Raw genomic sequence first — 27153 nt, 5'->3', positions numbered from 1 at the left:
TTTATTGTTTGTTGCTCTTAGAGCCTGTGCTATTGGTGTTCTGTTCAGGAAATTTTCTCCTGTGCCAATGAGTTCTAGGCTCTTCTTCAATTTTTCTTCTAACGGGTTTAATCTGTCTGGTTTTATATTGAGGTTTTTGATCCACTTGGGATTCAGTTTTGTGCAGAGTGATAAATATGGTTCTATTTGCATTTTTATACATGTAGACATCCAGTTAGACCAGCACCATTTGTTGAAGATGCTATCTTTTTTCCATTGTATGGTTTTGTCATCTTTGTAAAAAATCAGGTGTCCATAAGTGTGTGGGTTTATTTCTGCATCTTCTATTCGATTCCATTGAACAAGCATTCTGTGTCTATGCCAGTACCATGCTGTTTTTATTACTGTTGTTCTATAGTACACCTTGAGATCAGGGATGGAGATACCTCCAGAAGATCTTTTATTATAGAGGTTGTTTTAACACTTCTGGGTTTCTTGTTATTCCATATGAAATTGAGGATTTTTATTTCAAGGTCTATAAGAATAGTGTTGTTGTTTTGATGAAAATTGCATTGAACCTGTAGATTTCTATAGTAAGATGGCCATTTTCACAATGTTAGTCCTGCCAAACCATGAGCATGGGAGATCTTTCCATCTTATGATATCTTCTTCTAATTCTTTCTTCAGAGACTGGATTTAATTTTTTCATACAAGGCTTTGACTTGCTCCATTAGGGTCACACCAAAGTACTTTATGTCCTTTGGGGCTATTTTGAAGGGTGTTGTTTCCCTAATTTCTTTCTCAGCCCTTTTGTCTTTTGTGTACAGGAGGGCTACTGATTTTCTATCCAGCCACTTTACTGAAGGTGTTTATAAGCTGTAGGAGTGCCCTGGTAGAATTTTGGAGTCACTCAGGTATACTATTATATCATCTGCAAACAGTGATACTTTGACTTCCTTCTTTCCAATTTGTATTCCCTTGATCTCCTTTAATTGTCTTATTGCTCTAGCAAAGACTTCAAGAACTATGAAAGAGCTATGGAGAGTGGGCACCCTTGCATTGTCCCTGATTTCAGTTGGATTGATTTAAGTTCCTCTCCATTTAGTTTGATGTTGGCTATAGATAGGCTTGCTGTATATTACCTTTACAAAGTTTAGGTATGTTTATTGTATCCCGGATCTCTCCAAGACTTTAAACATGAATGAATGTTGGATTTTGTCAAATGCTTTTTCAGCATCTAAGGAGATTATCACGTGTTTTTTTTTCTTTCAGTTTGTTTATATGGTGCATTACATTGATGGATTTCCATATATTGTACCACCCCTGCTTATCTGGGATAAAGCCTCCTTAGTCATAGTGGATGATATCTTTGATGTGTTCTTGTATTCAGTTTGCAAGCATTTTGTTGAGTCTTTTTTGCATCAATGTTCATAAGGGAGATTGGCCTGAAATTCTCTTTCTTTATTGGGTCTTTGTGAGGTACCAAGGTGACTGTGGCTTCATTGAATGAGTTTGGTAGTGTTCTTTTTGTTTTTGTTTTGAGGAATACTTTGAAGAGAATTGGAGTTATCTGTTCTTTGAAGGTCTGGTAGAATTCTTTCCTGAAACCATCTGGCCCTGTGCTCTTTTTTGGATGGGAGGCTTTTGATGACTGCTTCTGTTTCCTTAGGGAATAAACGACTAATTAATTGGTTTACCTGGTCTTGATTCAGCTTTTGTAAGTGGAATCTATCATGAAAATTGTCCATTTCATTTAGATTTTCAAAATTTTGTGGCTTATAGACATTTGATGTAAGTCCTATTGATTGTTTGGATTTCCTCAGTGTCTGTTGATATGTCCCCCTTTTCATTTCTGATTTTGTTTATTTGGACACTTTCTCTCTGCCTTTCATGTAGTTTGGCTACAGGTTTGTCTATCTTGTTGATTTTCTCAAAAAACCAACTCTTGGTTTCATTGATTCTTTCAATTGTTTTATTTGTTTTTAATTTATTGATTTCAGCCCTGAATTCGATTATATCCAGCTGTCTACTCCTCTTTGCTGTATCTGCTTCTTTTTTCTCTAAAGCTTTTAGTTGAGCCACCAAGTTGCTTGAATGAGATGTTTCAAAATTCTTATTGAAGGCACTTAAATCTTAGCACTGCTTTCATTGTGTCCACAAGTTTGGGTATGTTGTGCCTTCATTTTCATTGAATTCTAGAAAGACTTTAATTTAATTCTTTATTTCTTCCCTGGCCAGCTGTCATGGAGTTGCAAGTTGTTCAGTTTTCATGTGTGTGTAGGTTTTTTGCTACTTCTGTTTTTGTTAAGGTCCAGCTTTAGTCCGTGGTTATCAGATAAGATTCACGGGATTTTTTCAATCTTCTTGTATCTGTAGAGGCTCGCTTTGTGACCAACTATATGGTCTCTTTGGAGAAGGTTCCATGAGGTGCTGAGAAGAAGGTAAATTCTTTTGTTAGGGTGCAAGTGTCTATGAGAAGCCATGGTCACAGAAGTAGCTGCTCATGCTCTGGGTGAAGAGAGAAAGGGTTATGCGGTCCAAATCAGTGGTGGGAATGACAAGGTTTTCCCATGAAACAAGGAGTTTTGACCCATGGCAGAGTGCACCTGCTGCTGAGTAAGGGGTTATCTTGCTATAAACCAAGGAGAACTGCAGAAAGGAAGCACAAGCCCATTCATGGATGCATTGTGGATACCAATCTGAGTGTTCTCAATTTGGTTATTGTAAAAGAAGAAGAGGAGGAGGAGGCAGAAGAAGAGGAGGAGGTAAAGAATATTCCTGGATGAACAGACAACACTGTGCCTCATCAGCTGGGACCTAAAAGAGATAGTAGAATCTGAAAGATCTTCAGTCTCACTAAAGATGATAATGTCTGCCAATATGTTGTCAGAAATCCCTAAAACAAAGAAGGTAAGAAACCCAGGACCAAAGCAGCCAAGATTCTACATCTTGTCATTAAACATGTCCTGCAACACAAATGCCAACATATTGCTCTGAAGAAACAATATAGTAAGAAAAACAAGGAGGAAGTTGCAGAATATGTTAACCTTTTGGCTAAGAGAATGAACGAAGGCAAAGAAAAGCGCCAAGAACTGAATGCCAAGAGACATAGTTGTCCTCACTAAGTGCTTCTACTTCTGAGCCTTCAGTAAGTATTTAAATTAGTCTTTAAGAGTAACAAATAAATAAAAGGAAAGTATCTCAGGGTTTTCCTTATGGGCTGATAGGTTCTGGGAGTGAGTGTACCCCTATATGAATGCACACTGTTGACATAAGCATGGCTATGTCAAAGTTCCCAATATCCCATGGCAAAGCCTTCCCTTTGTAAGAGTATTGTTGGTGAACTCTTGACCTTGAGCTAAAGCAAGCAAGCAAGCAAGCAAGCAAGCAAGCAAGCAAGCAAAAAAAACAGTCTGTTCACACAGTTATCAGTCATGGTTTCCCCTTCCTGGATCACTGCACCCTGAGACTACTCGCCTACAGAGACCCTCTACTGAGATTACCTAACTCTCTCCCCTAATTCACTTTTATATGATAAAGGAACTGAGGTTTCAGGCTGCTGGTTCATTCCATCAGAGCATACAGCTCACTGAATCGCAGCTCTTCTTACAGCTCTTTTCTATGCATGTCTGTCAATTTTTGTTTCATTCCTCTTGGCCCTAGTCAAGGAAATCTCAAAGGGTTAGGTCCAGGCACTAGGTGGAATATTGGAACTGATTTTTTTAGGATGTAGTGATGCTTTTTGTCTCTGGGTCAATTCATGTCTTTTCTTTGACAGTTTGTTGGACAAAGCTTTCTCCTATCTTCTTTTCTCAATGTCCGCTTCAAGCCAGGCCTCCTGTGGTGCCATTAAGTACACTATCTTTGTAAGTGAAAAGTGATAAAAAGTTGGGAGGGGGAGGGAGTGGAAGGGAGGAAAGCTAAGATAACAAGACTGTTTACATTGCATGTCAAACCAAATGTGAGGGAAAGGTAAGCTATTTCTTCTTGATAAAGCATGGCTTATTTCTCATAAGTTTATGTTCTCATCTGCTTTGTAAAACATCTCTAGATCAAGGAGGATCCAATGATGTCTTTGTTCTTTCTAGAGAAAGGGATAGGGTACCGTTAGTTTTCTGAAATCTGTACACAGCATTTAGTCAAAAGATGGAGGAAAAAAGAGCTCACCTGTACCTGTTTCTCAATAACACTCTACATATTGTTCAGTGATAAAGGTATAGAGAAACAAAGCTCTACACTGTCACCATAACTATCCTGAGGATTTCCCCTAGACTTTTAGGGATCTTAATCTAGGCCAAACTGAGGTTTGTAGCTTTGAGGTTTAAGTGCCAGAAGTTTTGATACACTGCTATCCAATGCTTCAACCAGATTCTGACCTCAGAATCTTTTTTCTCTTTTTCATGACCCCTTGAATTTTTCCTGCTTTTCTATACTGCCTTGTTATCCCCTTTGGGGAGTCTTTCTATCATGCTTCAAGCTCTTTTGTATTTGGGAGAGGCATATTTTGCATTTCCATGACAAGCTGCTTTGTATTCAAGATCTGTTGAATGTGTTGATGGTGTCTATGAAAGAATTATGAGATTCGGGTGGCATTCAGATATTATCATTGTGATCCTATAGAAGAGTCAACCTGTGGATCCTGTAAGGGCAAAGAGAAATTCTCCTCTGCCACCTGAAAGTCCACTGCAATGAAATGACAATGCATTGAATAGGAAATATGACACTGTTTCTCAACAACATTGGAACTATGCACACATTAGGTGGGCACTAAATGAGGGCTAGAGAGGTGAAGGTTGCATACCCTTCTTCACAGAGAAGAGAAAGGTCTTGAGGGACCTTAATTGATAACTAAGGAAATTAACAGATCCAAGGATAGAAATTAGCTTATAAAACGATTCCCTTTGTCATTTGAATGAGCCCATTGGACTGAGAACATCTAGGAACAAAATCTGTCCCAAGTATATACAGTCTTTTCTGAAATGGTCAGTGGGACTTCCCAGTGGAGATGGAAACCAGTTGTGCTCTCTTCTGTAATTCTTACCTTAATACAAATTTAAAAATGACACAGAGAGAAAGAACCTCTTTGCCATGGCCAATGTTAATCATTAGCACATATTCTGAGCCCCACACTAGTAAAGTAGGTCAGAAGAACACATGAATTCACTACTCAAAGGGCATTGAATGAGCAGGACCCAAGAGAAAATACTGGCATACAAAAGAGTATGCAGACGTGGGTAGAGGAAAAGATGTCAGAGAAAATCAGAGAGAAATTCAAGACTATGGCTTGCTGGAAGTGAAGAAAAATGGAAGCATCAGGGAGAGAAGGAAATCTGAGCACTCAAGAAGCTATCTAATATGCCAGCTGAGAAATGTTGATTAGCAAAGGCAGATAGAACAGAGTAGTAAGTAGCAATAGGAAGCTATAGTGGGTGTGGAATTAGGAAACTCAGAAAATTTGGCTGCGGAAAGTAACTGAGAGAGCAACTCAGAAAGAAAATGAGAATGATTTGAAAAAAACAACAAGTGAAAAAAACCAACAACAGGTGAAGTAGGACAGGACTATGGAAGCCTTTTCCTCTGCTGATTTTCTATGGTTAGTCCTAGTAGGATAAACTTGAGTTGTTAGAGCAAAAGTTTTAATTACTGTGTCTAAGAGATTCATAAAACAAAATGCCTCTCACCTATAAGCCCCTTGCCAAGGACAGATACTTCCTGAGATGTTGGAGGCTGTTGTTCATATAAGATATCAAGCCACAAGTTTTCACTACCCTAAACAAGTTTGGTTGACCCAACTATCCTGGATGTGCTACACCACATGTAGGTGTGAGATACGTGGGGAGGAAGTATGTCAAGATGTATGCCTGCCCCTGATTGGATAAGGGAGGGAATTAGTAGCCTTGTGGGTTTGCCTTTTAAAGCACCTGGCCAAAGTAGCTCCTGGACATTTTCTGAGAACCCTGGAATAAACCTGGCCAGAGCCCATTGTCCTGGCCAGTATTTAATTACAGCTTGCTTCAAATTTAGCTCAAAATTGTGGTTAAGGATCTTGTTCTCTCCTGGAGGGACTACTGAGTATATTTACATTTTGGTGGAAAGGAAATTTTACAGATAAAATAGTTGAAACAAATGAAAGAAAAGAAAGCAAAAGCTAGAGAGCTAGGAGCTAAGGAGATGGGTCACACATTAAAGGCCCTTGCTACATAACCCTGGTTATCTGACTTCAGCCTTGTCCTCTGATGCCACAAGTGTACCTGTGTGCCTTTGCACGCACAAGTATAAGATACACACACACATCCCACAACATTTATACTTGGAATCAAATATTGTGTCTAAATCACCAACCATCACAGCAAATTTTGTTACTTATTTTTGGAATTTTTGACTCTCGGCTGTGTAAGAAACATTTAATATTAGTCTTGGCATCAAATACTGGAAAACTTTTGTTTATGGCAAGAAATTAAAACCTTTTTTTCTTCTCCACCTTATAAAAATTTTTTAATGAGATGTTTATGCAATTTTATCTCTCACTTTGACCTTTATGAAAGCCTTGTTATAATTAATTTTTAAATTTTTGAAATTAAGTTTAAGTATATAATTTCTCACCTCCAGCTGCTCCAATGTATGCTACCCTTGCTCTTTCTGAAATCCAAGACCAAATTTTAATTGTTGTTGCCTACATTTGTATACATGTATTCTTAAAGACTCAGATGTAACCCACTCAATCTTTAGCTTCCGTTTGGGAATATGTTTTCAAGGCTGACATTTGGTATTGGATGACCAATTACTGAGCTTGTCTCATGAGCAAACTATTTCTCCCACACTCAGCATTCTTTAGTAGCCTATAAAACTTTTTCTAGAGTTGAGGTCCTGTAAGAATTCCTTTTTCCATGTTAGCATGTCTACTGTTGAAAATGTTTTAATTCCCGAACCAGGTTATACAAAAAGGCCCTGCTGGATTTTTGGAACATGACTTAAATGGCTTACCCTTGCATGCTTTCCTGCACTTCCTTTGTACTGATTATTTTGTTTGTTGTGCATATATATATATATTTTTTTAATTAATTACTGGTTATTCACTTTGTACCACAGCTGTAACCCCCTCTCTTATTCCCTCCTGACCCCTCCCTCCCTCCCTCATTTCCTACCATGCCCTTCCCCAAGTATACTGATAGGAGAGTTTCTCCAACCCTTCCATCTGACCCTAGCCTATCAGATCTCACCAGGTCTGGCAGCATTGTCTTCCTCTGTGGCCTGATAAGGCTTCTCCCACATCTGGGGTAGGTGATCAAAGAGCCAGCCACTGAATTAGTGATAGACAGTCCCTCTTCCCCTTACTAGGGTACCCACTAGATACTGAGGTGCCATGGGCTACATCTGTGCAGGAGTTTTAGGTTATTTCCATACATGGTCCTTGGTTGGAGTATTAGTCTCAGAAAAGTCTCCTGGTCCCAGATTTCTTGGTTCTGTAGCTCTCCTTGTGGAACTCCTGTCCCTCCAGATCTTTCTATCTTCCCACTTCTTTCATAAGATTCCCTGTACTCTGCCCAAAGTTTGGCTATGAGTCTCAGCATCTGCTTTGATACCCTGTTTGGTAGATTCTTTCAGAGGCCCTCTGTCCTGTTCCTGAGAGACCAAAGGATTAAAAATCAGTGGCTATTATTTTAAAGTTTAAAGCACTTGCCTGAGCTAAGGCCAGCTAGATGGATACATGTCCAGCCACCTTCAGGAAGAACTAACCTCCAAGCCCTGAGGGGAAGAACTTGCCTTACTGCATTCTTTCCTGCCCACTAGAGATATGGTTGCTAGGAAACAGGCCCATCCCCCCTAGGAAAGGAAGCCAGACCATTAATGGTTTGGGGGCCTTCTTATAGCCAATCAATTCACAATACAACATCCCCTTCTGTGGTTTGACCAATAGATGCCAGCCAGGGAGGAATACCCCTGCTTTGGGCACACTGGGAGGGACCAGAATCTTTTTTATATGTATTTTTTAATTCTATATTAATTACACTTTATTCACTTTGAACCCCCCCCCCCATGATTCTCTCCATCCTCCGTTCCCAATCCCTCCCTTCTTCCACCCTCTGCATGCATGCCCCTACTCAACTCCACTGACAGGGGAGGTCTTCTTTTCCTTCCTTCTGATCCTAGTCAATTAGGTCTCATCAGGAGTGGCTGCATTGTCTCTTTTGCGGCCTGGTAATGCTGCTTCCCCCTCAGGGGGAGGTAATTAAAGAGCAGGCTAATTCAGTTCATGTCAGAGACAGTCCCTGTTCCTATTACAATGGAACCCACTTTTACACGGAATTGCCATGGGCTACATCTGTGCAGGGGTCTTAGGTTATCTCCAGGTATATCTACTCAATGGAATATTACTCAGCAATAAAAAACAAGGAAATCATGAAATTTGCAGGTAAATGGTGGGATCTGGAAAAGATCATCCTGAGTGAGTTATCCCAGAAGCAGAAAGATGCACAGGGTATATACTCACTCATGTAGACCTATAATATAGGATATACCTACTAAACTCTGTACACCTAAAGAAACTAATCAAGAGGGAGGACTCTTGCTAAAATGCTCAATTCCTATCCAGAGAGGCAAATAGGATGGACATCAGAAGAAGGAGAAAAGAGGGAACAAGTCAGGAGCCTGACACAGAGGACCTCTGAAAGGCTCTGCCCTGTAGACTATCAATGCAGATGCTGAGACTTATGGGCAACCTTTGGGAAGAGTGCAGGAAATCTTACAAAAGAAGTGGGAAACAGTAAGATCTGGAGAGGACAGGAACTCCACAAGGAGAGCAACAGAACCAAAAATCCTGAGCACAGGGTTCTTTCCTGAGACTGATAATCCAACCAGGGACCAGAATCTTTAAATCACTCAACTAACCTGACCAAATCGGCTTGTGAAGGTATGTGAGCCCAATCTGCAGATTGTAATAATAAGGTCCTCATGTGTAATGAATCCTGTGTGTGATCATTCAGGGTCTCACAAATCAGGTACAACATTCCTTGTTTTCTTCCTCTTTTGATGCTGATCCCGTTTGCCTTTCTGAGTGAGGATTGTTCATATTACACAGGCTTCTCTTTCTTGCATAGATAGCCTCCTTAGGTGTACAGATTTCAGAATGTTTATCCTATACCATATGTCTAATATCTACTTATGAGTGAGTATATACCATGGGTTTCTTTTTGCTTGTGGAATACCCCATGTAAGATGATCTTTTCTAATTTCCACCATTTGCCTGCAAATTTCATGATTTCCTTGTTTTAAATTGCTGAGTAGTATTCCACTGTATAAATGTAGCACAATTTCTGTATCTGTTCCTACATGTGGGTTGTTTCCAGATTCTGGCTATTACAAATAAAGCTGCTACAAACATGGTTGAGCAAATGACCTTGTTGTGTACTTGAGCATATTTTAGATATATGCCTAGGAGTGGTATATCTGGATCTTAAGGAGGCACTTTTCCTAATTATCTGAGAATGTGCCAGATTGATTTCCAAAGTGGTAGTACAAGTTTATATTGCCACCAGCAATGGAAGAAGGTTCCCCTCTCTCCACATCCTCTCCAGCATGTACTGTCACTTGAATTTTAGATCTTAGCCATTCTGATGGGTGTTAAGTGAAATCTTAGGGTTGTTTTAATTTGCATTTCCCTGATGACTAAGAATGTTGAGCATTTCTTTAAGTGTTTCTCTGCCATTTGATGTTCCTCTATAGAGAATTCTTTGTTTAGTTCTGTTCCTTCTTTTTTAATTGGATTCCTTGCTTTTATACTTCTTGAGTTCTTTACATATTCTGGATATTTGTCCTCTGTCAGATATAGGGTTGGTGAAGAGCCTTTCCCAGTCTGTAGGCTGTTGTTTTGTTCTGATGACAGTGTCTGTTGCTTTACAGAAGCTTTTCAGTTTCTTGAGGTCCCATTTATTGATTTCTGATCTTAGAGCCTGTGCTGTTGGTGTTTTCTTCAAGAAATTCTCTCCTGTGCCAATGGGTTCAAAGCTCTTTCCTAATTTTTCTTCTAACCGATTTAGTGTGTCTGGTTTTATGTTGAGGTCTTTGATCTACTTGGACTTTAGTTTTGTGCAAGGTGATGAATATGGATCTATTGGCACTGTTTGATAAAAACTTCAAGTCCATGAAGAAAGAAATTGAAGGAGATATCAGAAGATGGAAAGATCTCCCATGACCATGGATTAATAAGATTAACTTAGAGAAAATTACCATTCTTCCAAAAGCAATCTACAGATTCAATGCAGTTTCCATCAAAATACCAACAAAATTCTTTACAGAACTTGAAAGAACAATTCTCAACCTCATATGGAATAACAAAAAATGCAGAATTGTTATAAAAATCCTGTACAAAAACCAATCAAATGAAGGTATCTCTATCCCTGACTCAATCTGTACTATTGGGCAATAGTAATAAAAACTGTGTGGTAGTGGCATAGAAATAGAAAGATGGATCAATGGAATCGAATAGAAGACCCAGAAACAAACCCACACACCCACGGATAATTGATTTTTGACAAAGAAACCAAAACCATACAATGGAAAAAAGCTAGCATCTTAAACAAATGGTGCTTGTCTAACTGGTTGTGCAGATTATTTTAAAACTAACCAATCCTGAAAGACTGTGAGGTCAAAACCCAGCCAACAGAGAAAAGGTACAGTCACCACCTGCATTGAAACAAAAACCGAATGAGCTTACTGTCTTGGTGAGCTTGTTAATATTCTTTTCGTATAGCATACCCCTCTGATCAGAAGTGAAATTTACCATGTCGAGATACTTTAATTGGAGTGGTGGCTTCTTCCTTTGCAACCATGAGCTTATTTCTAAAAGCTAGCAATAAACTTGAAACAGACTCAGGGGTGAGGGGTTCCTCTCACTCCCCATGTCCACATAAGTTTCCCTGTCTTTCTATCCTCTCTCGAATGGAAGGGATGAGAAAGTAAGGAAGAGGAGCAGGGAGGTAGGGAGGGGAAGAAAGAGGCAGATGAACGATAAAAGAGGATCAAAAAAAAGAAGAAAGGAATGGTAAGAATGCTACAAGCAGAGAAAATCTAGTTGCAAAGATCTTCCTTCAAGTAGAAAGAGTAAGGCAAAGGCTGCTGCAACAGATAGTTCCTATATTTAGAAGATTTTGTTATTCAGTTTCACAGGACTCATAAGAGTATAAACAACTGGGTATGATGCTGCCTTTATGATGCCTTTAATCCCAGCATTCTGAAGCAAGATGAATCTCTGATTCCAAGTGTATAGTGAGTTCCAGGATAGCCAGGGCTATGTAGATTGATCCTGTCTCAAAAAAAGAAAATAAAATACCAACAAAACAAAGAAGAGTAAAAGTAAATTCAAAGATGGAGATTTATAAGGCTCAAGTACTATAAATAATTGACAAATGATTATAATGGAAATTCATTTCATTTATCTAGCACTTCAATATGTTTGATGAGGATACTTTAGTGGAAAATATTGTCTTTACTTAATGAGAAGGTGAGAAATAATTCAGTTTCCTCTGAGATGAGCATACTTTCACTTTTCAGAGCACTCCCTTCTCCCACAGACCCATTATCTAATTCACTGAAAAATACTCTCTATTCTAATTCCAAAACAGATCTGCGAGCATTTGAATGTTTCCATGCCACTGTGACTTTTTAAAAAACAAAAAGTTGGGTCTCAGAGTATAGCCCAGGTTAGCCTCAAATGTATAATCCTCCTGCCTCATTCTCTTGAGTGCTTGGAAGACACAGCACCATGACCAGTTAGTTCTCTCTCTATGAGTCTGTGTGTGTGTTAGTGTGTGTGTATGCGCATGTAAGTGTGTGTGTCAGTGCTGAATACAGAGCCATGACCTCATGGATGATAGGGAAGTGCTTTGCCATTGAGCTCCAGTCATAGCCCTGAAGGCACTAGTGTTTTTTATCTGGACCAATGCAGTAGTGCTCTAATTGGCTTCCTCATGCTATCCTTGTCCCCTTTAACACTTATTTCACATAGAAGGTATAACTTACATCAGATCATTAACATTCCCTCCTTATAACCTTCCAATGATTTCCAACTGCTCAGAAATAAAACCCTCGATTATAGCCATGTATAGCAAGATTATACAGGGACATTCTATTGTTCACCTGTAGAGCAAGAAAAACAATTTTCCTCAATTCTTGGTTCCAATGGATCCCTGTAGTAAAAGGCAGATTAACGTGAGAAAAACAAAAACTAAGAAGTTATTAATGCATGCAGTGCACTGCACTTGCAAGAGATCACAATGAAAAACACCAAAGGACTGGAGGCAGTGGCACACACAATCCTACCACTCAAAAGCTGAGCAGAAGAATCACCTTTTCAAGAGGAGAGAGGTGGAAGGAAGGGAAGGGAAGAGAGAAAGAAAGAGAGAATGCAAATTACTTGTTTTGAACTCTATTTACATAGCTTCTTCAGCAAATAACGATTTTGTAGAGCAATGTCAAAACAGCCAAGTTTGGTGACACACACTTGTATTTGAAGCACTTTGAATGCTAATTCAGGTGTATCAAGAGTTCAAGGCTACTTGGTTATTGAGGAGAACAGGGGCTATTTCTGACATGAACTCAAGGGCATACTCTTTGTCCTACCCAACCCCAGAAGGAGGAGAAGCCCTGCTATGTGACAGAGGAGGACTTTGTCACCAGTCATGAAGATACCCGATAAAACAGCATCAGATGAAAGGGGAGGAGGTCCTCCCCTATCAGTGGACTTGGAAAGGGGCAGGGAGGAGATGAGGGAGGGAGGGTGGGATTGGGAGGGAAATAGGGAGCAAGATACAGCAGGGATACAGAGTTAATAAAATGTAACTAATAATAAAAATAAAAAAGAAAGAATTCAAGTCCATTTTTATCTACACAGTTCAAAGCCAACTGGAGTTACATGACACAATGTTTCAAAAATCCAAAGGACATATTGCCTCACAACTGCAATTCCACTAGTAAAGATGAGAAGGATCCATGGAAGACTGGAGGCAAGCCAGGTTTACCTAGTTCGAGGTCAGTCAAGACTATATCATAAGACCCTGGCTCAAGAAAGCCCAAACCAAACCCAGAAAGAGAAATGTTGCATGCAGCTCCATACTCCACATACATACCCTGGAGTAACTGCAGAAACCAGGAAAGTAAACATGTTCTGTTGCCAGAGTTAGGAGTAAGGGTAAAGAGCAATAGAGAGGGAATAGCATGCTACTGATGAAGGAAATGGGGAAAAGGGAGTATTCTAATTACACACGGAGGGAGAAAGATAAATGCATAAGGAGAGACAAGGGTAAAATATCAGTAAGATTATATAGAAAAAGTCATAAGAAATATTATTAATGATCTGCCTAAAAATATCGAACAGAGATGATACATATAAGCCTCTGTATACATATATAGTTTAAATGAAAATTTCTCATCTGGGCTGACAATGCTTCATTCATTCTCTATATAAGGGGGCCTAAGGGTTGGCAAAGAACACACCCAGACAACAAATTCTCAGCACAAAGGAGATTTATTACCCCAGAAGAACAAGAGGTTAGGGACTGCCTCTGGATCTGGCAAGGTCCAGCAGGAAGCAGTAGATGGTTTTTGTTGTTGTTGTTGTTGTTCTTTGTTTGTTTGTTTGCTTATTGTTTTTTTTTTTCAGTAGTGGGTTTTGAAGGAGAACAAAAAGGAAGTCTGTACTAGAGTGAATTGGTAAGTCCTTATTGCACCTGTACTCAAATAATAAAATTTGATTGCTAGACTTTGGAGTTGTGATAGCTGAACCTTGGTGTTCAGCCTCAGGAATGAGTCAGTGGCCAAATAAGGGAATATACCTCCAGGGCAGTGGTGCTTTAGGGGTGTAATCTAACAGTTTAACAAGGGAGAGGGAAGGGAAAGGGCAAAACTTGTTACTTCCATGTTTGTTAGGCCTGTTAGAGAGCCTTTTATAGACCATCACAGGAAACTCCCAGCCATCAGAATGCAGGGTGGTGGAGCCCAGTCTCAATAGGTACAATTACAAAACACTCCTGCAAAACACTATACCTCAGGGATCATTGGCTCTTTCTTTCCACCAAGTGGTTTCCAGGAACTGAATTTATTTCCTCAGGATCCACAGAAAACACCTTCAACTGCTGAGCCATCTTACTGGATCCTGCTGCTTCATTTATTGTTTTTCAACCTATAGTTTAGTCGTTTTCTTTTCTTTTCTTTTCTTTTCTTTTCTTTTCTTTTCTTTTCTTTTCTTTTCTTTTCTTCCTTCTTTCCTTTCTTGGGTGAAATATTAAAAAATTTCACCCAAGACTTTGCACGTAACAAGAAGACTTTTCTTCACTACTGCACTAAATAACATACTTAAATTTATTTTCACCGGAAACATAAAGGCATACAAATTGTACATACTGGTGAGTGTTCCAGTTAGATTTTTTTTTCTTCTACTTGACTCAAACATAGACATATCTGGGAAGAGGGCATCTCAATTGGAAAATTTCCTCCATCAGACTGACCTGTAGGCATGTCTGTGGGGACTTTCTCTTGACTAATAGCTGAGTGGGAGGTCTTATGCCACTGGGAAGGGTGACTGCCCTTGGCAAGTAGTCCTGAGTTGCAAAACAAAACAGGCCTAGCAAGCCATGGGAAGCAAGCCAGTAAGCTATGGCCTTACTTCTGTTACTTCCTCCAAGATCTTGCTCTGTTGCATTTCTTTTTATAACTTCCCTGAATTATGGACTGTGATTGGGATATAGAAGCTAATAATCCCTTTCCTACCCATGATGCTTTTGGTTAGAATGTTTTATCATAGCACTGAAAAGCAAACTAGAACACTGGGGACAAGGGTATTGCTTTCTGTCAAAGAAACTTTTTCTGGCAACATGTATTCTGATTGCCTTCATATCCTTCATATTCATCCTTGTTACACTTTCTTATGAAAAATACTTCCTTGAGTAGGGGGTAGAAGGACCAGGAAAATTACTTTGTGGGTTAAGGAACTTACCATTAAATTTAACAACCTGGATCCCCAAGGCCCACATGGTACTAGGTAGAAAAGACTGCTGCAATTGTTGTCTGACTTCCAAATGTGAACTTTTGCATATGCACTTTACCCAATAAGTAAATTAAAATTTAAAAATTAAAGAACTTCTTCTCAACTGTGCCAAGCTCTTGCTTAACCTTTTGCCTTAAATTTGCTTTCTCTGCCAACAGTTTTGCCCAACCTTTGGCCCTACTGGCTCCTGTCATTCAATCTTATTGTTATTCCAGTAGAAGATCTTGTTGTGTTGGTTCAGTCTTTGTGATAGTACTATAATAATCCCCCATTATTACACATTGGGCATAATTTTGTAATAAATGTTTACATATTTCCTTTGACTGTGTTAGTCACCTTTCTATTGCTGTAACAAAATGCCTGAGATAAGCATCTTAAAAGGAAAATGGGGTTTGGTTTCTCGTGTCAGAGGTCTCAATTCACGATCACTTAGCTCTGTTATTTTCAGGGCTATATTGATTTAGAATATTATGGTGTTGACCATGAAGAAGAGCAAAACAGTTCTCCCTCATGTGGCCAGGAATCAAAGAAGAGAAGGAAAGAAATGAAGGATAGTATACCTTTCAAGAGCATGCCCCAGTGGCTTACTTCTTCCACTGGGTTCAACTTTCTACTGTTTCCACCACCTTTCAACAGCTGATAATCTAGAAATCTATCCATTTTGAGACCAAAACTTCTATGGTATGCTCACATTCAAAGGCCAAATCTCTGAACACTGCTACATTGGGACCCGGCCTTCAACCTATGAGTTTTTCAGGGGAACTAGCTCTCTCTCTCTCTCTCTCTCTCTCTCTGTCTCTCTTGCTTTCTTTCAACACACACTGATAATATATATATTAATATATATATATATAATATATATTATATATTAATATATTATATATATTTAAATTATATTTAAATATAATTTAAAATCTTTGAAACAATGTAGATTGAAATATTCATTATCCCAGCTGCTGACAAGGTTGGTAGCAAATGGACCCAGCTCAGTCTCTATCTAAGAGGTATTGTATGCCCAAAGAGCTAACTGCCTGTCTAGGTGTAGATCTCATCTGATGATGGCCAAGGCTGATGGTCAAAACTTGATCCATGTCTCTAAAGGTGAGATCATGATGAAATGCATTCCATCTTTGCACTTCCCACAGCCCCAGATGTGTTCTCCACATTCCATATGATTGCCTGTTTCTGCTTTCTGAAAGTTTGCACTTCTGAGATTTTCTATTTGAATGATGCAGGTCACAAAGATGAGATTCCTCATAAATATCCTTTATACCAAAATCTGATTCAGCCTAAACCTGTACGGAAAATGGAGCTTGTTCTATAACAATCCATTATGAATCGTTAAACAGTTCAGAAGTTTGATAAAAAAAAAAACTGCTATGTGCACAAATAGTTAAAACAAAAAAGACAAAATAAGCAATCCATATTTCCTTTAGAAGATTATTTGAAGAGGGATAAACTGAGTAGGATATATGCATGCCTTAGCACTCAGAACTCAAGAGGCTCATGGGTTTCAGGCATGCCTGAGATCTTGGGTTTGTTTTTTGTTATTGTTGCTTTGATTTGTGGTTTATCAAGATACTCTGTGTAGCCTTGGCTGTTCTGAAATCCCTTTGTAGATCAGGATGGCCTCACAGAGGTCTGCCTGCCTCCCTAAGTGCTGGGGCATCCCACAGTGAGATTTTTATTTAAAAAATACCAAATAAATATGGGCATCAAGATGCCTCAGTGGGTAAAGGTGTTTGTCACAGAGCCTGATGTGCTGAATTCAGCTACTCTGGGGACCTACAAAAATGGAAGGAGACAAGTGACTTCTTCAAGTTGTTCTCTGACCTACCCAGAACAATGGCATGTATAAGCTTACACATGTTACATACATTCATACATACATATGAACACAGCAAACATAAAATACATGCATTTCTTAAAGTAAAATTGAAACAATCAAAAGTGGTTTACTGAGAAACTTTGGAAGAAGCCAATATGAAACCTTAGAAAAGAGACTTAATTACACGTTTCAGTCTGTAATTATTTTAAAACAGGAGATAGGTAGAGATGCTGACTTTTTGCTTAGATAGGCCAATGGTTGATATTTTTAATATCTAAGAAGCTTATAGACATCAATAAATAACAACATGAGCACCTCAGGTATATAAATATTTAATGAAACAGAACAAGCAAAAATTAAGTACAACCTTCAGTAATAAAAATGCAATTAAAACAAAGTAATATTTTCTCCATTAAATTAGCACCAACTACACAGTTCTAAAATGCCTAAACTTGGTGGGGTGTTAAGAAAACAACCTTTTGTTGCATTTTTCCCTTCTACATTAACACTAAAAAAAAATTCTTTGTTGTTGTTTATTTGTTTTCTACACAGGGTATTCTCTGTGTAATCCTGGATGCCCTGGAGCTTGCTCAAAAGACCAGGCTGTCCTCAAACTCTGAGATCCACCTGGCTCTGCCTCTCAGCTGCTGGTATTAAAGGCATGTGCTACCACTGCCTGGCTTTATGAATAAAGTTCTTTATTAAAACAACTTAACTTTTAGAAGCAATTCCAAATACATGACCAGCTTTATTCTATATATTTTAATCAAAATGTTAGTTCAACTTACAAAAATATAAAAATATTTACATGCCAAAATTAAAACATTTGATATCCTAGTTTGCTTTCTGCTGCTGTGATAGAACACAGATCAAAGCCAACTTGGGGAGGAAGGAGAGAGGAAAGGGTTTATTATTCCATTTTACAGCTTACAGTCTGTAGTAAAGAGAAGTCAGGGCAGGAAGTTGGAGGCAGGAACTGAAGCAGAAACCACCTGGAAATGCTGCTTACTGGGTTGCCTCCCATGATTTACTATTTTATTATACAACCTGTGCCAGCTACTCAGGAATGGCACAGTACACTGGGCCCTTTCCATCTAGATCCTTCAGTAGCCCTTCTTTCCATGTGATTCTCTCTTATGTCAAGTTAAGAGGCTTAACAGAAGGGTTAAGTTACCCTCTGACCTCCACATGTGTGTCATGGTACATACACACAAATAAAATAGTTTTTTTGTTTGTTTGTTTTTTTAGAGAATAGATTCTTTGTATATTACCTTTACTTAGTTTTATAATACTCTATGTATTAGATGTGATTCATTCTTTAGTTTACCTTGTATTTGGATGGATTAATGAGTGAAAAGTAGTACATTAACAGATGAAAACATTGTCTTACTGTGTTGTTGTTTCCAAGAATTACTCTTTTTGCTGTAGAGAATGCCATTAGACTATTTACTGAACTGCCAAAAAGATTGTACATCAATGACACTTGAACCAGAATGTTATCATCAATAAAATCTAAGGCTATTCTCTAGTAATAACCAACAGATTAGCGCTGTGCTTCAAGTGGTGTGTTGAACTAGTTGGTCCTCTGTTGTTTGAGCAGCATGCAGCCAGAAGTGAAGACTATTCCTTTACAGTATATGCAGCAGCTGTAAAGTAAAATTCACTGTGAGAACCTCAAAACCGACATGTTTTGTTACATATCTAGAGGAATTTTTTTTTCTAGTGCTGATAATGGACCACAGGGACATGGTGCTTGCTAGGAGACCATTCTACTATTAAGCTATACTCACCACTGGGATTTCATAGAAGATTACAAAGTCATATTATATAGTCCTAGATGGCTTAGTACTCAAATGTAGGCTGAACTCAGTTTTACAGCATTCATGCCTCTTCAGCTTATCAAGACCTAGTGTTACAGGTGTCTACTACTATGCCCAATTTGTAGATGATGGTTTTTAATTTTTCCTTTTTCTTATTATATTGTTGACTGTCAAAACCAAATTCTTCAGGGGAGACATTCTGACTGAGTAGTTGCAATTGTTTTTCAGCAAACAAGAGACAAGGAAGATTCTACACTGCTGAGATAGTCAAAGCTTAATGATCTTCTCAGGTTTCCCACTCTTTTATACCTCTAAATAAAATTACTATCTAGAGGAGTCCAAGATGGAGACAACCAGCACGCACCTCATCTGAGGGGCACAGGATACGAAACTCTGAAATGGGTGAGTGGAGGAGCAGCTGAAGCCAGAACTTTGATATTGAGGATTCCTGGGAGAGAAGGGTCAGCCCGAGTGCAGGGACAGTTTGGATCTCAGTAACAGTTGATGTCTCCGGGGACTGAGAGGGGCAATTATTCAATCCCCCTACACTTGCCCTTATCCCAAGTATAGACCTCTCTGCTTCGTGGAGGCAACAGTGGTTGCTCCAATCAGGAGCCTCCTTATTCAGGGACTGAGAGAGCAGAGTCTGTTACAGTACTGGTCTCCAAGATCTGCAGCTACTGTGGGTAGCAGCTAGCCCTTGCAGGTTCCTCAATGCTTATGACTGAGACAGCAGAAGCTGCTTCCCCAGTTATGGGTATCCATTCCTGGAATTCAAACAATGACACCACTGAGCTTATGGATCTCCTACATTCATATTTGCTACTGCAGACCCAAATCTGAGAGTAGACAACAGAGGTATCCCCTGTGTTTTTCAAATAGTTCTGCAGTCCAGTGAGTGCATGCAGAGCCCCAGATCCAGGTTCCTTCTACACTAGCAGCAAGACATTAAAACTCTCCTACACACAGCCCCACTTGGGTAACATAGGGAAGCTTGGGAAAGTGTTCTCAAAATTGAAGGCACTGTTCTGTGGGTGTACCAGTGTAGTCCAGGCAAACCATTCCTAGAATCTAGACAGATCTGAATACCAGAAGGACAGGACCAAAGACCTATAGGCCACTGAGGTATTCAGGGCACCTTATCATATGCATTCAGCCTGAAAACTGTGCCAGAATGACTCCTGTGCTTAAGCTCACTCCTTCCCAATGTCTACAAGCTCTAGAACCCTGTCCTACAAGACACACTTCCACAAACACTCCCACACTTATGCACATGCACCTGCTACCATCGCCCCTTAGCTACAGCTGAAACAGAAATATCTACTCTCAAAACAGTGGACCTCTGTCATCTTACTGAAGAATACTACAGACACTAGAGACAAATGGACACAGTGTAAAGTATAGACTCCGGCAACAAACAGCAAAGTTTTCTGAGAAGCAGATGGATAGAGGTCTGCATAAGAACACATCCAACAAAAATCAGGGCATCATGCTTCACCTGCATCCCCCCAAAAATCAATGGATATTCAAATTCATTGGAAAGACGAGAAAATGATCTCAAATCTCTGCTTATCCTGTTATTAGAGGCACATAAAGAGGAAACAAACAAAGCTTTCAAAGGAATAAAGGCAAATATAGTCAAACAAATAGAGGCACACGTAGAGGCACCATTAGAGACATAGAGAGAAAACGATTGTTAGGTCCATCTGATTCATGACCTCTGTAAGAGACATTGTTTCTTTGTTTAATTTCTGTTTTGTTGACCTGTCCTTTGTTGAGAGTGGGGTGTTGAAGTCTCCCAGTATTAATGTGTGGGGATCTATGTGTGGTTTAAATTTTATCAATGTCTCTTTTACAAATGTGGATGCCCTTGTATTATGGGCATAGATGTTCAGGATTGTGATGTCTTCTTGTTGGAGTTTTCCCTTGATGAGTATGAAGTGTCCTTCCCCATCTATTTTGATTAATTTTGGTTGAAAGTCTAATTTATCAGCTATTAGAATGGCTACTCCTGCTTGCTTCTTGGGTCCATTTGCTTGGAAAGCCGTCTTCTAACCCTTTACTCTCAGGTAATGTCTATCTTTGTGACTTAGGTGAGTTTCTTGTATGCAACAGATTGCTGGGTTTTGTTCATACATCCATTCTGTTAGTCTGTGTCTTTTTATTGGAGAATTGAGTCCATTGATGTTGAGAGATATTAATGTCCAGTGGCTGTTAGATCCTTTGATTTTGATGTTGCCTGTGGTCATAAGGTTGTGTGTTTGGTTGCTTTTTGTTTTACTGTAATGAGGTTAATTATTTCCTGTGTTTTCTTGAAAGTAGGTCATTTTCTTGGGTTGTATTTTCCCTTCTAGTGTCTTCTGTAACACTGGATTTGTGTGTAGGTATTGTTGAAATTTATTTTTGTCATTGAATATATATGAGGACTGAGAGTTTTGCTGGGTATAGTAGCCTGGGCTGACATTTGTATTCTCTTAGGGTCTGCATGATATCTGTCCAGGCCCTTCTGGCTTTCATAGTCTCTGTTGAGAAGTCAGGTGTGATTCTAATGGGTTTGCCATTATATGTTACTTGGCCTTTTTCCCTTGCAGCTTTTAGTATCTTTTCTTTGTTCTGTATACTTACGGTTTTGATTATTATGTGGTGGGAGGATTTTCTTTTCTGGTCTAATTTATTGGGTGTTCTGTAGGCTTCTTGAATTTTTATTGGTCTCTCCTTTAAGTTGGGGAAATTTTCTTCAATGATTTTGTTGAAAATATTTTCTGGTACTTGGAGAAGGGAATCTTCTTTTTCCTTTACACCTATTATTCTTAGGTTTTGTCTTTTTATGTTGTCTTAAATTTCTTGGAAGGTCTGTGTCAGGAATTTTTTGGATTTAACATTTTCTTTGACAGATACATCTATTTCTTCCATTGTATCTTCCACACCTGAGATTCTTTCTTCCATCTCTTGTAGTCAATTGGTTATGCTAACCTCTGTGGTTCCTGTTTTATTCCCTAAGTTCTTTCTTTCCACAATTTCCTCCATTTGTGCTTTCTTTAATTTTTCCAATTCTATCTTCAGGTCCTGAGCAATTTTGTTGATTTCCTTCACTTGTCTGACTTTATTTTCCTGTTTTTCCATCCATTCCTTCAGTTGTTTTTCTGAACAATCCTCTTTTTCTTTTATTTCATTCAGTGATTTAAGCATTTCCTCTCTATAGGCCACTAACTGTTTGGCTGCACCTTCCTCTATTTCTTTATGGATAGCCATAAACTGTTTGTTTTTATCTTCCTCTATTTCTTTACACATTTTATTTGTTTCCTCTGTTATCTTCTTTGTGATCATAGATTCCTTGTCCTCTCCTTGTATTTCAATTATGCTGGGCTGTCTAGGGCTACCTGTCCTTGGATAACTGGGTTCTGGAGATGCCATATTGCTCTGGCTTTTGTTGTTTGAACTTTTACGCTGGCCTCTCCCCATTGGGTTATCTTAGGTTTTTGAAGTTGGTTTCTGGCTTTTCCAGGAATCCTGTGGTGGAGAGAATCCCTTTGGCAGGAAGATGTTTTTTTCCTGAAGGAAGCCTTCTCAGCTTTTTGGGTATAGTCACTCGATGGCTGGTGTTTTTCAGGAGTTGCTGTTGCTCGCCTCAGGTGTAGAGACCTGAATGGTAACTGTGGTCCTTAATAGTCGAGAGGGCTCTCCTCTCACCAGGAGAAGTCCTGAAGACAGCTGCCCAGTATCTTGCTGTGAATTTAGTGATCTGCTGCTGTAACCTCTGTGTCCCATGGTTTGGTCAGTTTTGTTAGGGATAAGTGGTTGCCCAGTGGAGCAGTATCTGAGGGTTGATCTTGGGATCCTGGGCTTTTGAAAGTCTGAGGTTGGGGCTCTATGTCCCAGTACCCAAGCAGTAATCTGTGGCAGGTGAGTTCTGCTCTCCTGGTAACAGCAGGCTATCTGGTGCACAGCAGGTCCCTGGGTTGGGCCAGTTTGTGGGATCTTTTCCAGGGATATACTGGGTGGCCTAAGTCCATCCCCTTTGCTTAGTTCCCTGTGAGGATTTCTCCAGACAGTGACACCAAGTCTCTGGTGTCCTGGGGCACACAGTTCTATCCGTGAGGAATAGTTGGTACAAAGCAGGTCTCTGGGCTGGCAGCACGCTTGCCTCCCTGCTAGTCTGCAGGAGCTGGGTGCCCAACTACTCTTTGTGCTTCCGGCCTGGGGCCAGTTCAGTGATGGGGCTCGTACCTGCTGGTCTGTGAGAGATATTCCCCAGGTAAAGCCTGGGTCGCCCAAGTCAGTACTGTTTCCTTCCTTCCCTGTGGGGGCCTCTCCCGACAGGAACTCCCAGACTGTGTTGCACTAGGGCGTGCAGCTCTATCTATGTAAGAGAGCTGGGCACACAGTTCCTCTCTGTGCTGGTGCTGGCACTGGCAGTGGGAGCCCAGTTCAGTGATGGGGCTCCTATCCTCCGGTCTGTGAGAGACTTTCCCCAGGTAAAGCCTGGGTTGCCCAAGTCCATACTGTTTCCTTCCTTCCCTGTGGGGCCCTCTCCCAACAGGAACTCCCTATCTCTGTTGCACTAGGGTGCACAGCTCTGTGCTAGAGAGCTGGGCACAGCCACTCCGAGCTGTCGGAGGGAGGCCAGTTCAGTGATGGTGGCGGGTGCCTGCAGTCTGTGAGACTTTTTCCAGGGAAAGACTGGGTGACCCGTGGCCAGTACCGCTGCTTTCCTTCCCTGTGGGTTTTTCTTGGGACTGGGACTCCCCGTCTCCGGTGTTTTTGTGCTCACTGATCAGCCTGGCAAGGTGATCAGGACACGCAGGCATGTGGCACTGGTCTGGGGACCTAGTGCCTGCGCGATCCGGGATCTCTTCTGGGTTCTGGCTGGGTGGCCTGAGCTTGGCCCCACCTGATTCCTATGCCGTGGGGGTTTCTTCTCACCTGGGAAACATGATTGCTGTTGTTTTAGGGCCTAAAGTTCATTCTCTTGGTCGCTGCACGGAAAATGTTGTCCTGCTTCTTAGATGCAGTGTTCTCCTGGTGCCGCCATCTTGGCCCCAGCACATGTATTCCTAAGTGAAACTTTATTAAAACTTAAATCGCACATTGATCCCAACATGTTAATAGTGGGATACTTCAACACCCTGCTCTCACCACGGGACAGATCATCTAGACAGAAGATAAATAGGGAAATAATAATACTTAACAGAGGTCTTATATCAAATGGACCTCATAGATGTCTACAGAACTTTTCACCCAAACACAAAAGAGTATACCTACTTTTCAGCACCTCATGGAACCTTTACAAAAACTGATCATATAGTTGGGCACAAAGCAAGCCTCAACATATACAAGAAGATCAAAATAATCCCTTTTATCCTATCCGAAAACCATGTCCTAAAACTAGACCTTAACAACAACAGAAACAACAAAAAGACAATATACACTTAGAAACTAAACAACACTACTCAATGACAGCTTGATGAAGGAGGAAATGAAAAAGAAATTAGAGACTTCCTAAAATTCAATGAAAATGAAGGCTCAACTTACTCAAACTTATGGAACATAATGAAAGCAGTTCTAAGAGGAAAGTTCATTGAACAATGTACCTCTAGAAAGAAGTTGGAGACATATCATATAAGAAACATAATTTCACATCTAAAAGGCCAAGAAAAAAAAAAAAAAGAAGCAGACACACCAAAGAGGAGCAGATGCTTGGAAAAAAACAAACTCAAAGCTGATATCAATGAATTAAAAACAAAGAAAACAATTCAAAGAATAAATGAGACAAAGAGCTAGTTATTTGAAAAAATCAACAAGATAGACAAACCCTTAGCCAAACTAACTGAAAGACAAACAGAAACTATCCAAATCAGCAAAATCAGAAAGGAAAAGGGAATATAATGACTGACATAGTGGATATCCAAACAATCATTATGTCTTGCTATAAAAGCCTATATGTCACAAAATTTGAAAATCTACATGAAATGGACAATTAGCTGAATAGATTCCATTTTCCAAAACTAAATCAAGTTCAGGTAAATAGATTAAATAGTCCTATATCCCCAAGGAGATAGCAGCAATCATCAAATGCTTCCCTTCCAAAAAAGGACAAGGGCCAGAAAGTTTCAGTGCAGAATTTTATCAGACCTTCAATGATGAGCTAACTCCAATTCTCTTCAAACTATTCCACAAAATTGAAACAGAAAGAATATTACCACACTCCTTCTTGGAAAGCACAGTCATATGTATAAAGCTCAAAGACCAAACACAATGAGAGAACTTTACAACTATCTCCCTTATGACCATTGATGTAAAAATACTCAACAAAAAATACTTGCAAACCGAATCTAAGAACACATAAAAGATATCATTGACAATGATCAAGTAAGCTTCATCACAGGCATGCAGACTTGGTAAAATATATGGAAATCCATCAATGTAATCCACCATATAAACAAATTTAAAGAAAACAAAACAAAACACGTGATGATTTCCTTAGATGCTGAAAAAGCCATTTGACAAACTCCAACTCCCATTCATGTTTAAAGCCTTGCAGAGATCAGGAATACAAGGCACTTGCTTAAGCATAGTAAAGACAGTCTACAGCAAGCCTATAGCCAACACCAAACTACATGGATAGAAATGTAAATCAATCCCACTGAAGACAGTGACAAGGCGAAGATGCCCTCTGTCTCCATATCTCTTCAACATAGTACTTGTATTCCTAGCCAGAGCAGTAAAACAACTAAAGGAGTATCAGCTTCAAAAAAGAACCCTGTGCCCTGATTTTTCACTTCTGTTGCTCTCCTTGTAGAGCTACTGTCCTCTCCAAGTTTTACTATTTCCCACTTTTTTCATGAGAGTCTCTGTACTGTGCCCAAATTTTGGTAATATATCTCAACATCTGAACTGTAATCAATAAAAATTTAAAAATATTGAAAAAAGACAACTAAAGGAGATCAAGTGGTTACAAATTAAAAAGGAAGAAGTATCACTAGTCAGAGTATCACTATTTGCAGATGATATGATAGTATGATATGATATGATATGATATGATATGATATGATATGATATGATATGATATGATAGTATACATGAGTGACTCCCAAAACTCAACCAGATAATTCCTTCAGCTGATAAACACCTGAATCAAAGTGGCTGAATACAAAGTTATCTCAAAAAAAATCAGTAGCACTTCTGTATTTGAAAGACAAAAGGGTTGAGAATGAAATTAGGGAAACTAAACCCTTCACAATAGTCACTAATAACACAAAGTACCTAGATGTGACTTTAACCAAGCAAGTGAAAGACCTCTTTGAAAATAAAACATAAGTCTCTGAAGAAAGAAATGGAAGAAGATACCAGAAAATGGGTATATCTCCCATGTTCATGGATCAATCAGTAGGATTAACATAGTGAAAATAAACATTCTGCCAAGAGTAATCTACACAAATTCAATGCAATTCCAATCAAAATATGAACAAAATTCTTTACAGACCTTGCAACAGTAATTCTGAACTTCATATTGGGAAAACAAAAACCCAGAATTGCCTATACAATCCTGTACAACATCAGATCTTCGGGAGGTATCTCCATTCCTGACCTCAAGCTGTACTATAGAGTATTAGTAATAAAAACAGCATGGTACTGGAACAGACACAGAATACTGGTTCAAAGGAATCAAATAGAATACCTGGAAATAAAACTATACACCTAAGGGTACTTGATTTTTGACAAAGACCCCAAAACCATACAATGGAAAAAGAGAGCATATCCAACAAATGATGCTGGTTTAACTGGATGTCTACATGTAGAGAAATGGAGATAGAACCATATTTATCACCCTGCACAAAACTAAATCCCAAGTGGATCAAAGACCTCAACATAAAAACAGACACAATAAAAATGTTAGAAGAAAAAGTGGGGGAAGATCTTTGAACTCATTTGCACAGGAGACAATTTCTTGAACACAATACCCTCAGCACAGGTTCTAAGACAAACAATCAGTAAATGGGACCTCATGAAACTAAAAAGCTTCTCTAAAACAAAGGAAACCGTCATCAGAGCAAAATAACATCCTACAGACTGGGAAAGGATCTTCACCAACCCTACATGTGACAGAATGTTAATATCCAGAATATATAAAGACCCGAATAAGTTAAACACCAAACAACCAAGTAGTCCAATTAAAAAATGGAGTGAGCAGTAAATAGAGAATTCTCAACAGAGAAATATTGAATGGCAGAGAAACACATAAAGAAATGCTCAATGGCCTTAGTAATCAGGGAAATGAAAATCAAAACTACCCTGAGATTTCACTTTACAACAAACAGAATGGCTAATATCAAAATTTCAAGTGACAACACATGCTGGAGAGGATATGGAGAAAGGGGAACCCTCCTCCATTGCTGGTGTGAATGTAAACATGTACAACCACTTTTGAAATCAATCTGGTGCTTTCTCAGATAATTTGGAATAGTGTTTCCTCAAGATCCAACTAT

General features: G+C 39.3%; 1 pseudogene; it reads left to right on the top strand.

The window, feature by feature from the left end:
- The first annotated feature begins 2460 nt into the window (after positions 1 to 2460).
- The window catches only part of LOC129669898 (40S ribosomal protein S6-like), a 79391-nt pseudogene continuing 54698 nt past the window's right edge, over positions 2461 to 27153 (top strand).

This window comes from Psammomys obesus, unplaced genomic scaffold (assembly GCF_907164565.1).
Source record: "Psammomys obesus unplaced genomic scaffold, mPsaObe1.curated_primary_1811, whole genome shotgun sequence".
NCBI classification, from domain to species: Eukaryota; Metazoa; Chordata; class Mammalia; order Rodentia; family Muridae; genus Psammomys; species Psammomys obesus.
The sequence above is the reverse complement of the archived record's forward strand: the minus strand, read 5'-3'. Positions and strand labels throughout refer to the sequence as shown.